Here is a 14089-nt window from a genome sequence, read left to right on the forward strand (position 1 = left end):
TTGCATTTAAAAGCAGTTGGAGGCCACAGAAGGAGAGTTGTATGGCATTGAAGCTCGTCAGGAGGTTAGTTAACACAGTGTCCAAAGAAGGTCCAGAAGTATACAGAATGGTGTCGTCTGCGTAGAGATGAATCAGAGAATCACCAGCAGCAAGAGAGAAATCATTGATATATACAGAGAAAAGAGTCGGCCCGAGAATTGAACACTGTGTCACCCCCATAGAGACTGCCAGAGGTCCGGACAACAGGACCTCCAATTTGACACACTGAACTCTATCTGAGAAGTAGTTGGTGAACCAGGAGAGGCAGTTATTTGAGAAACCAAAGCTGTTGAGTCTGCCGATAAGAATGCGGTGATTGACAGAGTCGAAGCCTCGGCCAGGTCGATGAAGACGGCTGCACAGTACTGTCTTTTATCGATGGAGGTTATAATATTGTTTAGGACCTCGAGCGTGGCTGAGGTGCACTCGTGACCAGCTCGGAAACCAGATTCCATAGCGGAGAAGGTACGGTTGGATTTGAAGTGGTCGGTGATCTGTTTGTTAACTTGGCTTTCAAAGACTTTAGATTGGCAGGGCAGGATAGATATAGGTCTGTAACAGTTTAGGTCTAGAGTGTCTCCCTCTCTGAAGAGGGGGATGACCGTGGCAGCTTTCCATTCTTTGGGGATCTCAGACGATACGAAAGAGAGGTTGAACAGGCTAGTAATAGAGGTTGCAACTATTGCGGCGGATAATCATTAGAAAGAGAGGGTCCAGATTGCCTAGCCCAGCTGATTTGTAAGGGTCCAGATTTTGCAGCTCTTTCAGAACATCAGAACATCAGCTATCTGGATTTGGGTGAAGGTTGGGCAAGTTGCTGCGGGGGGTGCAGAGCTGTTGGCCGGGGTAGGGGTAGCCAGATGGAGAGCATGGCTACCTCTAGCATGGCTACCCCCGTAGAAAAATGCTTATTGAAATTCTCGATTATCGTGGATTTACCGGCGGTGACAGCGTTTCCAGGCCACAGTGCAGTGGGCAGCTGGGAGGAGATGCTCTTATTCTCCATCGAATTTACAGTGACCCAAAACTTTTTGGAATTAGTGCTACAGGATGCAATTTTCTGTTTGAAAAGCTATCCTTAGCTAACCTGACTTACTGTGTATATTGGTTCCTGACTTCCATGAAAAGCTGCATATCGCAGGGGATATTCGATGCTAATGCAGTACGCCACGGGATGTTTTTGTGCTGGTCAAGGGCAGTCAAGTCAGGAGTGAACCAGGGGCTATATCTGTTCTTAGTTCTACATTTTTTGAAAGGGGGATGCTTATTTAAGATGGTGAGGAAAGCACTTTTAAAGAACAACCAGGCATCTTCTACTGACGGGATGAGGTCAATATCCTTCCAGGATACCCGGACCAGGTTGATTATTTTAGCTGAAGTATTTTAGGGAGCGTTTGACAGTGATGAGGGGTGGTCGTTTGACCGCAGACCCATTACGGATGCAGGCAATGAGGCAGTGATCACTGAGATCCTGGTTGAAGACAGCAGAGGTGTATTTAGAGGGCAGATTGGTCAGGATAATATCTATGAGGGTGCCCATGTTTACAGATTTAGGGTTGTACCTGGTAGGTTCCTTGATCATTTGTGTGAGATTGAGGGCATCTAGCTTAGATTGTAGGACGGCCCGGGGTGTTAATCATATCCCAGTTTAGGTCACCTAACAGTACGGACTCTGAAGATAGATGGGGGAAATCAATTCACATATGGTGTCCAGGGCACAGCTGGGGGCTGAGGGGTTTCTATAACAAGTGGCAACAGTGAGAGACTTATTTCTGGAAAGGTGGATTTTTAAAAGTAGAAGCTCAAACTGTTTGGGCATAGAACTGGATAGTATGACAGAACTCTGCAGGCAATCGCTGCAGTAGATTGCAACTCCGCCCCCTTTGGCAGTTTTATCTTGACGGAAAATGCTATAGTTGGGGATGGAAATTTCCGAATTTTTAGTGGCCTTCATAAGCTAGGATTCAGACACGACTAGGACATCAGGATTGGTGGATTGTCCTAAAGCAGTGATTAAAACAAACTTAGGGAGGAGGCTTCTGATGTTAAAATGCATGAAACCAAGGCTTTTACGGTTACAGAAGTCAACAAATGAGAGCGCCTGGGGAATGGGTGTAGTACTGGGGTCTACAGGGCCTGGCTTAACCTCTACATCACCAGAGGAACAGAGGAGGAGTAGGATAAGGGTACGGCTAAAGGATATAAGAACTGGTCATCTAGTGCGTTGGGAACAGAGAATTAAAGGAGCAGATTTCTGGGCATGGTGGAATCGATTCAGGGCATAGTGTACAGACAAGGGTATGGTAGGATGTGAGTAGAGTGGAGGTAAACCTAGGCATTGAGTGACGATGAGAGAGGTATCTTTTTGGTGAAATATCAAAGTGTGCAATCACAGCAGCAAGATTTGTGACCTGTTGCCACAAGGAAAGGGCAACCAGTGAAGAACAAAAACCATTCTAAATTCAACCCATATTTATGTTTATTTATTTTCCCTTTTGTAATTAAACTATTTGCACATCGTTACAACACTGTATATAGACATAATTATTTTGGATCTTGTGAGTGTAATATTTACTGTTCACTTTGTATTGTTTATTTGACTTTTGTTTATCCATTTCACTTACTTTGACAATGTAAACATGTGTTTCCCATGCCAATAAAGCCCTTTGAATTTAATTGTAAGCCTGATGTTACTGGGGGAGTACAGTAGAGAGAGAGAGAGAGAGAGAGAGAGAGAGAGAGAGAGAGAGAGAGAGAGAGAGAGAGAGAGAGAAAGCCTGATGTTACTGGGGGAGTACAGTAGAGAGAGAGAGAGAGAGAGAGAGAGAGAGAGAGAGAGAGAGAGAGAGAGAGAGCGAGAGAGAGAGAGAGAGAGAGAGAGAGAGAGAGAGAGAGAGAGAGAGAGAGAGAGAGAAAGCCTGATGTTACTGGGGGAGTACAGTAGAGAGAGAGAGAGAGAGAGAGAGAGAGAGAGAGAGAGAGAGAGAGAGAGAGAGAGAGCGAGAGCGAGAGAGAGAGAGAGAGAGAGAGAGAGAGAGAAAGATCAAGAGAGAGAGAAAGCCTGATGTTACTGGGGGAGTACAGTAGAGAGCGAGAGAGAGAGAGAGAGAGAGAGATCGAGAGAGAGAAAGCCTGATGTTACTGGGGGAGTACAGTAGAGAGAGAGAGAGAAAGAGAGAGAAAGAGCGAAAGATCGAGAGAGAGAAAGAGAGAAAGCCTGATGTTACTGGGGGAGTACAGTAGAGAGAGAGAGCGAGAGAGAGAGAGAGCGAGAGAGAGCGAGAGCGAGAGAGAGAGAGAGAGAGAGCGAGAGAGAGACAGAGAGAGAGCGAGAGAGAGAGAGAGAAAGAGAGAGAGAGAGAGAGAGAGAGAGAGAGAGAGACATAATGAAATGTGACAGAGCAGCCTCACAGATACTTGTGAACCCTCGGTGACTCCGCTGTGCTGTGAAAACAAAAACAAACCAGAGCGATGCCGCGAGGCCTTCTATTTTTCTGTTTGTGCAATTTTTTTGTCCAAACAAACAAAAACATGCTTTTTATATTGGAGAGCCATATCACTTCCATTTTGACCTCCAACCATTTTGTAAACCATTCTGATACGACTTGGATCACTATACTGTAAGGACCAAATGATTTGATGTAGTCGTGACATGACTTTGAGCCATTCTAATACATGCACATCTCATGCACATACAGCGAGCTCCAAAAGTATTGGGACAGTGACAATGTTGTTGTTGTTTTGGCTCTACTCCATAACTTTGGATTTGAAATGATTCAATGACTACGGGTTTAAAGTGCAAACTGCCAGCTTTAATTGGATTGTATTTTCATCCATACACATTTTAGGGGACTAAAAGTATTTGGACAGATTCACTTATTAGTGTATTAAAGTAGTCAAAAGTATATTATTGCTAGTACAAAATGACTACACAGAGCTTGTGACTCTACAAACTTGTTGGGCGCATTTGCTGTTTGTTTTGGTTGTGTTTCATATCATTTTGTGCCCAATAGAAATGAATAGTAAAAAATGTATTGTGTCCTTTTGTAGTCACTTTTTATGTAAATAAGAATAGAATATGTTTGTTTCTAAACGCTTCTACATTAATGTTGATACTACCATTAGTCCTGAATGAATTGGGAATAATGATAAGTGAGAAAGTTACAGATGCACAAATATCATACCCCCAAGACATGCTAACCTCTCACCATTACAATAACTAGAGTAGAGAGAGAGAGAGAGAGTGAGGTTCTACTTGGAGGACTGTAGGTGGCGCTGTAACTCTGTGTTCTGCCACCAGTTGCATTCTCTGCATTTCTCCATGCAGAGTCCCGGACCAACCAACCAACAGCAAGCCAACATTGAAACTGAGAGGCCACAGACCTAGAAATAAATATATAAGCTGTTGTTTGTTTCACACATTTAATTAACTATATTACAGTTTTTTTCGATTGCTAAACGACAGTGGGCACAACTGGAGTCACATGTGCAAAACTCTAACTACAGTCTGCACTACCAACAGTCACCTGAGCTAAACAGTTCACATCACCTGCAAAACTCATTCCAAGCAACACAACTCTTAACACATGGCTCAAAACACGCTCAGTGCAGCCAAACACTATGCACAACCCTCACTGAGATAACACACACTGTCACTCAGAACACACTGAGAGTAAAAACACTAGCATCAAACACCAATACAGAAAATACAAACTTTTCATCTTTACAGTTTGAACAATTTCAGTGACTTCATACAAAGTAATATTTTCTTAAAAGAAAAGAGTGACATTCTTTCACATGATTTATTAAAATTTTTAGAACATAACAATTCTTTAAGGTAAATGAAAATTAGCAGTTTGCTTCAACAGTCTGTAGTAATTTACGGAATTACAGTAATGAGAAAAAAAAGATAGAAACTAAAAGTACATACTGTAATTCAAACAAATAATTGAGGGGCTAATCCTGTCTCTCTCTAGCATCAGGCCACAGGTTTTCTTCAACATCACATCTAATGTTTTCTCTTGCCATGCACCTGGGGAAGAACCTTCTGGAGTGCCTTATCCATCCCTGGAAGTCCTCTGGACTGGTGTCCTCACATCCAGCACGCATGGCTTCCAAAAGAGACATTTGGTCATGTGGGTGGTGACCAAACACTTTCCACCTCCAGGCAGAGAAAAACTCCTCTATTGGGTTGAGGAAGGGTGAATATGCAGGCAGGTACAAAACCATAAATCTGTGATGTGCTGCAAACCAATCTGTGACAGCTGCAGAGTGGTGAAAAGCAACTTTATCGCAAACTATGACAAAAACTAAATATTTTGTATAGCTGTGTACGTAACCTCAGACGTCTTACCTGGACATATTGGTATCTTTGCTATTTTACCCGTTCACTGTTTCTCTCGAACGGTACAGTGTATAACTGTTTCATTGTAACTTGGTGTTTCTTTAGGACTCGAGCAATAGTTGTTGTGCTGACAGAATTAACATTTTCAAATATATCATTATCAGCCAGCACTCTATCTTGAATCTCCCGCAGTTTTATTGCATTGTTGACAACAACCATGTCAACAATAGCATTTTCCTGCGCATCTGAAAATATTTTTCCTCTTCCCCCTGTTGGGGGCAGCCTTTGGGTCCTGTTGTAAAAATATATTTTACAGTCAAACTTACTGTAATATATATCTGTGTAAATATTCTATAATTGCAATACAAAATAGATTTCTGTAATGTTTTCATTTACTGTAAGGATGTAACTCTCACCTGTTTGCATGATGGAGAATTCGCATTACAGATGCCACTGGGGATCTTTGCAGATTGGGTTGCACCCTCAACCCTGCCTCTCTCAATGAGAGACCATGGTTCACGACATGGTCTATAAGTGTAGCCCTTATTTCTTTGTCTTCCTCCACGCATCCGCCCTCTCCCTGCCACCCTTCTCCCTCCACGAACACATCTTCCTTGTTCCATTTCCAAAATGAGTCTTTCTGAGCTCTACCTATATATACTGTAATATGCGTGTGTGTTCACTAACAAGTCTAAAACAAGACACCTGCTTAGCCTTTCAGCTGAAATTGCAATCAGCAGTGTTTGAAAGGCACAAGGCTGAAATCTATTCCGTTTTGAATGTGTGGTTCACAGTTTTGACAGCAGTGTGTTAGCATTTGAACAAAGTGCTGTAAATCCACAGTGTTGTGCAGGTTGTGGTTAAAGTCATGGGATAAGTGTGTAGAGTTTTGAAAACTGTGTTCAAGCAATGAAAAACGAACTAGAGTTTGGTCCACATGAACTGTTGCTGTGCAGACTGTAGTTAGAGTTTTGCACATGTGACTCCAGTTGTGTCCACTGTCGTTTAGCAATCGAAAAAAACTGTAATTATGTTGAATTCATGGAAAAATATGATAATATATGCATTTGGCCATCAGTCCCCCCCTTCAAATTTGGTGTTGTGTTCAATTCTATTACTTTTCAATTTAATTATACCTGCACCTGAGAGACTATTTCCACCGGAGAGACTATACACACCTTAGAAAGTATCTACACTGACCACCCACACATCCAACCCTTACACACAAAATGACACACAAACACACACAAACATGCATAAACACACACACACACACACACACACACACACACACACACACACACACACACACACACACACACACACACACACACACACACACACACACACACAAGAGCACTCAGAGCTGACAAATGGCACACACACTCCCCGTCAACACTGCTGTTCTAATATATACTATTGATTCCACAACCCACTTTATATGTTTATATTGCTTCTACTACTTGTTGTTTTTGACTTGACTCTTTTCATTGTTCTTTTTTTGATGAATGCATTGTTGAGGGCGCTAGTACATGAGCATTTTGCTGCTCCTTTTATACCTGCGGTGAACTGTGTGTGTGATGAATACATTAGATTTTTATTTCATATTATAATCATTCAAATACAAAATGTATTCAATGTTGAGTTCAATTACTCCGAATGATTTGGAACTTAGTTCATATTTTAATGTTGCTTTGATCGTCTTTTATCTATCTCTACCAAACTTTTAACAAATTAAGCAATTGAATGCAATTCATTTAGATTTATTTGAGCGAATATTTCAGGTAATTGAAAAGCTGACGAACATCAATGATCTGAAGTGTGTGTGTGTGTGTGTGTGTGTGTGTGTGTGTGTATGTGTGTGTGTGTGTGTGTATGTGTGTGTGTGTGTGTGTGTGTGTGTGTGTGTGTGTGTGTGTGTGTGTGTGTGTGTGTGTATGTGTGTGTGTGTGTGTGTGTGTGTGTGTGTGTGTGTGTGTGTGTGTGTGTGTGTGTGTGTGTGTGTATGTGCGTGTGTGTGTGGGTGCATGCATATGTGTGCTTTGTGAATTGAGAATGAGAAGGGAAATTATGCTGCTGTGTGAGCACGTTGAAAAAAACGTCATAACAGCACAAAGAGGTCATCTCTAGTCTAGAAAACGCCATTCGAATCGGCAGACAGACAAACAATGTCAGTCAGCCAGCGAGAGTCTTATTGACCTAGACTTGGTGGCATCACACACCGTGGTACACCATCTTCATCACCATCGTCTCAGCATCATGAGTTTACAGAGGAAACTGTCTGTCTGCTGGAGCCGACTGGCACACAGTGGCACAGACAGCTGATCACCGTCTCATACCCGTAATGGCTGATCACTGTCTCAGAGTAGAGCCAGAATGGTGGCAGAGGAAGCTGGCATCTGGGCAGGCACAAAGTGGCACAGTCAGTGACCGCCAACCAGACATCCCTGGCACAACAGTCAACAGAGAAACAGACTGGGAAGGAGTTGAAGGAGACTGGTTGGCTAATATGACTGGGCTAGTAGTTTATTTTACGGTGAAGTAATTAATTGGTGTTTACCTGGTAAATTACAAGGTTTAAATGAGTACTTTCTGGTATTTACTCCAATTAATTGAACACAATTAACTGTAACTACCTGAAACCAAATAGTGCCAAATGGTGCTTGTTGCAACTAGTCCCAAAGACAGTTAAGTAATTAATAGGTTATTCCTTTGTAATTACCATGTTACTATGCAGTTTCCAAGTAAGTACTAGGTCATTTCTGTAAAATAAAGTGCTACCATGAGTGGACACACACACACACACACACACACACACACACACACACACACACACACACACACACACACACACACACACACACACAAACATAGGAGGATGATTTATGGGTGACTTGCTCAATAGTTTACATTGCCATGGAGCTGAGATTAGGGCTGTTAGGGTGACCGTAATACCGTGACCGCCTTAAATTCCACGTGACCGTTTAATCACGCTAACTAGGCTTCTCCAAGCTCTGATGCTGCTGATGGTCATTAGTAGCCTACCAAACTTTCTAGCTGCCTGGTACTCAGCACTCTATTGACCCTCTAATCACTCTGACATCTATCCAATTTTTTTGAAAATCAAATCAAACACTTTATGAGCCCATGAGCTCACGTTGCGCAACATTTCTATAGGCTATGCAATTGCGGGAGAAAACAGAGTGATGGCCTCTACTAAAAAGAGGAGGATCTGATCAGCTTAGTAGGCTAGGCCTATTATATTCATTTATTAACTTTCCTAATATCAAACACATTGTTTTGCTTTAAAACAGGAGTATAGCCTACCAGGCTGGCATGAAAATTAACCACAGGAAAAGCATCCTCCATTCGCTATTTAAGTACATAGATGGCATGTATTTTATTCCCCATGCCCTTGTTCCGAGACAGGTGAATGATAACGGTCCAGGTCCAGGTCCGTAAATCAAAGCTAATTTCACACGTACATTATTTAGTAATAAGACAACATTAAATTAAGATGGGTGAAAATATTAGTCTATCACTTGTGAATGATGCCCAGCGTGTTCAGTACTTTTTCAAAACATAGTCACACACCTCATGTAGCCTAGCCCATAGGCCTATATGTTTTGATAAGGTTTGTACAACTAAAGTGGCCAAATAACTTCTAACTGGCATACATAGGTGGCGTGTGAGTTTCAAGTTTGGGGAAGATCATTTTCACAAATAAAAAAAAATCAGCTTTATATTAAAGCATTATATGTATAATTGCATTTGCGGTCACTTTTGAGAACAGTGTTTTCCAGATAATTGATTGTGTTTTGGAACATTCGCACTTATAGCCTTCTGCCGTGTGTGCATTGATGCACTTATAATGTGAAGAAATAGCCTAAAAACGCCTGAAATCTTAATCGAACTCACGGCATGTCTCAGTAAAGCTGGATTACATACTCTCTCTCTAACCTTCACCCTCCCCTGCACTCTCTCTCTCTCCTTTCACCTTCTCCTGCCCTTTTTCTCCTTTCACCTTCTCCTGCCCTATCTCTCCCCTTTCACCTAATCCTGCCCTATCTCTCCCCTTTCACCTAATCCTGCCCTGTATCCTTTCACCTTCTCCTGCCCTTTCTCTTTCCTTTCACCTTCTCCTGCCCTCTCTCTCTCTCCTTTCACGTTCTCCTGCCCTCTCTCTCTCCTTTCACCTTCTCCTGCCCTATCTCCTCCCTTTCCTCTAATCCTGCCCTGTATCCTTACACCTTCTCCTGCACTTTCTCTCTCCTTTCACCTTCTCCTGCCCTCTCTCTCCTTTCACCTTCTCCTGCCCTCTCTCTCCTTTCACCTTCTCCTGCCCTCTCTCTCCTTTCACCTTCTCCTACCCTCTCTCTCTCTCCTTTCACCTTCTCCTGCCCCTCTCTCTCCTTTCACCTTCTCCTGCCCTCTCTCCTTTCACCTTTTCCTGCCCTCTTGCTCTACTTTCACCTTCTCCTGCCCTCTCTCTCTCCTTTCACCTTCTCCTGCACTCTCTCTCTCTCCTTTCACCTTCTCCTGCACTCTCTCTCTCCTTTCACCTTCTCCTGCCCTCTCTCTCTCATTTCACCTTCTCCTGCCCTCTCTCTCTCCTTTCACCTTCTCCTGCCCTCTCTCTCCTTTCACCTTCTCTTGTGCTCTCTCTCTCTTTCCACCTTCTCCTGCCCTCTCTCTCATTTCACCTTCTCCTGCCCTCTCTCTCCTTACACCTTCTCCTGACCTTTCTCTCTCCTTTCACCTTCTCCTGCCCTGTCTCCTTACACCTTATCCCGCCCTTTCTCTCTCCTTTCACGTTATCCTGCCCTTTCTCTCTCCTTTCACCTTCTCCTGCCCCTCTCTCTCCTTTCACCTTCTCCTGCCCTTTCTCTCCCCTTTCACCTTCTCCTGCCCCTCTCTCTCCTTTCACCTTCTCCTGCCCTCTCTCTCCTTTCACCTTCTCCTGCCCTCTCTCTCTCCTTTCACCTTCTCCTGCCCTCTCTCTCTCCTTTCACCTTCTCCTGCCCTCTCTCTCCTTTCACCTTCTCCTGCCCTCTCTCTCCTTTCACCTTCTCCTGCCCTGTCTCCTTACACCTTCTCCTGCCCTCTCTCTCCTTTCACCTTCTCCTGCCCCTCTCTCTCATTTCACCTTCTCCTGCCCTCTCTCTCCTTTCACCTTCTCATGCCCTGTCTCCTTACACCTTCTCCTGCCCTTTCTCTCTCCTTTCACGTTATCCTGCCCTTTCTCTCTCCTTTCAGCTTCTCTTGCCCTCTCGCTCTCCTTTCACCTTCTCCTGCCCCTCTCTCTCCTTTCACCTTCTCCTGCCCTTTCTCTCCCCTTTCACCTTCTCCTGCCCTCTCTCTCATTTCACCTTCTCCTGCCCTCTCTCTCTCCTTCCACCTTCTCCTGCCCTCTCTCTCATTTCACCTTCTCCTGCCCTCTTTCTCTCTCTCATTTCACCTTCTCCTGCCCTTTCTCTCCCCTTTCACCTTCTCCTGCCCTCTCTCTCTCCTTCCACCTTCTCCTGCCCTCTCTCTCTCCTTTCACCTTCTCCTGCCCTCTCTCTCATTTCACCTTCTCCTGCCCTCTCTCTCTCCTTCCACCTTCTCCTGCCCTCTCTCTCATTTCACCTTCTCCTGCCCTCTTTCTCTCTCTCATTTCACCTTCTCCTGCCCTTTCTCTCCCCTTTCACCTTCTCCTGCCCTCTCTCTCTCCTTCCACCTTCTCCTGCCCTCTCTCTCTCCTTTCACCTTCTCCTGCCCTCTCTCTCATTTCACCTTCTCCTGCCCTTTCTCTCCCCTTTCACCTTCTCCTGCCCTCTCTCTCATTTCACCTTCTCCTGCCCTTTCTCTCCCCTTTCACCTTCTCCTGCCCTCTCTCTCATTTCACCTTCTCCTGCCCTCTCTCTCTCATTTCACCTTCTCCTGCCCTTTCTCTCCCCTTTCACCTTCTCCTGCCCTCTCTCTCATTTCACCTTCTCCTGCCCTCTCTCTCTCATTTCACCTTCTCCTGCCCTTTCTCTCCCCTTTCACCTTCTCCTGCCCTCTCTCTCTCCTTCCACCTTCTCCTGCCCTCTCTCTCCCCTTTCACCTACTCCTGCCCTCTCTCTCCTTTCACCTTCTCCTGCACTCTCTATCTCCTTTCACCTTCTCCTGCACTCTCTCTCTCCTTTCACCTTCTCCTGCCCTCTCTCTCTCATTTCACCTTCTCCTGCCCTCTCTCTCTCCTTTCACCTTCTCCTGCCCTCTCTCTCTCCTTTCACCTTCTCTTGTGCTCTCTCTCTCCTTTCACCTTCTCCTGCCCTCTCTCTCATTTCACCTTCTCCTGCCCTGTCTCCTTACACCTTCTCCTGCCCTTTCTCTCTCCTTTCACCTTCTCCTGCCCTGTCTCCTTACACCTTATCCTGCCCTTTCTCTCTCCTTTCACGTTATCCTGCCCTTTCTCTCTCCTTTCACCTTCTCCTGCCCCTCTCTCTCCTTTCACCTTCTCCTGCCCTTTCTCTCCCCTTTCACCTTCTCCTGCCCCTCTCTCTCCTTTCACCTTCTCCTGCCCTCTCTCTCATTTCACCTTCTCCTGCCCTCTCTCTCCTTTCACCTTCTCCTGCCCCTCTCTCTCATTTCACCTTCTCCTGCCCTCTCTCTCTCCTTTCACCTTCTCCTGCCCTCTCTCTCTCCTTTCACCTTATCCTGCCCTCTCTCTCCTTTCACCTTATCCTGCCCTGTCTCCTTACACCTTCTCCTGCCCTCTCTCTCCTTTCACCTTCTCCTGCCCCTCTCTCTCATTTCACCTTCTCCTGCCCTCTCTCTCCTTTCACCTTCTCATGCCCTGTCTCCTTACATCTTCTCCTGCCCTTTCTCTCTCCTTTCACCTTCTCCTGCCCCTCTCTCTCCTTTCACCTTCTCCTGCCCTTTCTCTCCCCTTTCACCTTCTCCTGCCCTCTCTCTCATTTCACCTTCTCCTGCCCTTTCTCTCCCCTTTCACCTTCTCCTGCCCTCTCTCTCATTTCACCTTCTCCTGCCCTTTCTCTCCCCTTTCACCTTCTCCTGCCCTCTCTCTCATTTCACCTTCTCCTACCCTCTCTCTCTCTCTCATTTCACCTTCTCCTGCCCTTTCTTTCCCCTTTCACCTACTCCTGCCCTCTCTCTCTCCTTCCACCTTCTCCTGCCCTCTCTCTCTCCTTTCACCTTCTCCTGCCCTCTCTCTCATTTCACCTTCTCCTGCCCTTTCTGTCCCCTTTCACCTTCTCCTGCCCTCTCTCTCATTTCACCTTCTCCTGCCCTTTCTCTCCCCTTTCACCTTCTCCTGCCCTCTCTCTCATTTCACCTTCTCCTGCCCTCTCTCTCTCTCTCATTTCACCTTCTCCTGCCCTTTCTCTCCCCTTTCACCTTCTCCTGCCCTCTCTCTCATTTCACCTTCTCCTGCCCTCTCTCTCCCCTTTCACCTTCTCCTACCCTCTCTCTCCTTTCACCTTCTCCTACCCTCTCTCTCCTTTCACCTTCTCCTGCCCTCTCTCTCCTTTCACCTTCTCCTGCCCTCTCTCCCCTTTCACCTTCTCCTGCCCTCTCTCTCCTTTTATCCTACCTCTTCTCCCTCTGCCTCCATCTGTTATTTGCTAATTAACAAACCACAAGTGAACCAAACGTTAGCTAGCGATGACGCAATACCCCATTTTCCACTTGCTTCACTGTCTATCACATCCCCAGATCAATTCCCATCCATTGATATCGCAGAAGTTTCACCTAAATCTACCAATCAGTTCCACTGATTCCTCACAAATCAATTCTCTCACCAGCCGAACAGTTCTTTCCCTTCCCTCCCGCTCCCATCCCCCCGCTCGTTAATCACACCCAAACACACGTCGACAAAGACATGAGAATCAACCAGAGAGGTGGCGGTAATAATGACAGAGCTCTAAAGACTATACTCTACTCACCCCCTGTGTGCTCTGCTGCACTAGCACCTGTGTTAAGCCCTGTGGCTCGAAGCTCCCCCACTTAACACTCTCTGTAGTGTCCACTGAGCTGCCGGGAGGAGATCTCCAAGCCCCTCTCTACTCTTTACTTCCCCTGTCCTGGGCTAGACAGCTGTGGGGGCTTCGATGTGTAAACCCCCCTTCTCCCTCTCTGCCTACCCTCTTTCCTTCCCTCTCTCCATCTCTCCCCCCTCTTTCTTCTCCCCCTCTCTCCCCCCTCTCTGTCTTTCTCCTACTATCACACTCTCTCTCTCACTCTCTCTTTCTCACCCTCGCCGAATCTCTCTCTCTATCTCTCTCTCTTCCTTCCTCTCCCCTTCCCTCTCTATTCCCCCCTCTCTTTCTCCCTCCCTCTCTACCTCTCCCTCTCGCCCTCCCTCCCTCCCTCCATGCAGCTGGTGTTGGTGGAACCTTGACCCTTATTAGTTCTGACATGCAGGAGCACTGATTCTGTAAAGGTTGTGACCCCTCAAAGTAGGCCTTGGCAAGGCTTAGTCCAGAGAGACTCACACATCTGCGTGCCCCAGTCCTGTTCCACAGAGCTGCGATTGTCCCACTGTGTATGCTCACATCCCCTTCACACACACACACACACACATACGGGTATACACGGAAATTTATACACTTACACAGGTGTACACGCACATATGCACACACACACATACAGGATTACACATGCAAACAAATTGACACATTACGAGCGTACACACACACGCGCACACACACGCGCTCACA

Source organism: Oncorhynchus clarkii, chromosome 21, assembly GCF_045791955.1.
Source record: "Oncorhynchus clarkii lewisi isolate Uvic-CL-2024 chromosome 21, UVic_Ocla_1.0, whole genome shotgun sequence".
Taxonomy (NCBI): domain Eukaryota; kingdom Metazoa; phylum Chordata; class Actinopteri; order Salmoniformes; family Salmonidae; genus Oncorhynchus; species Oncorhynchus clarkii.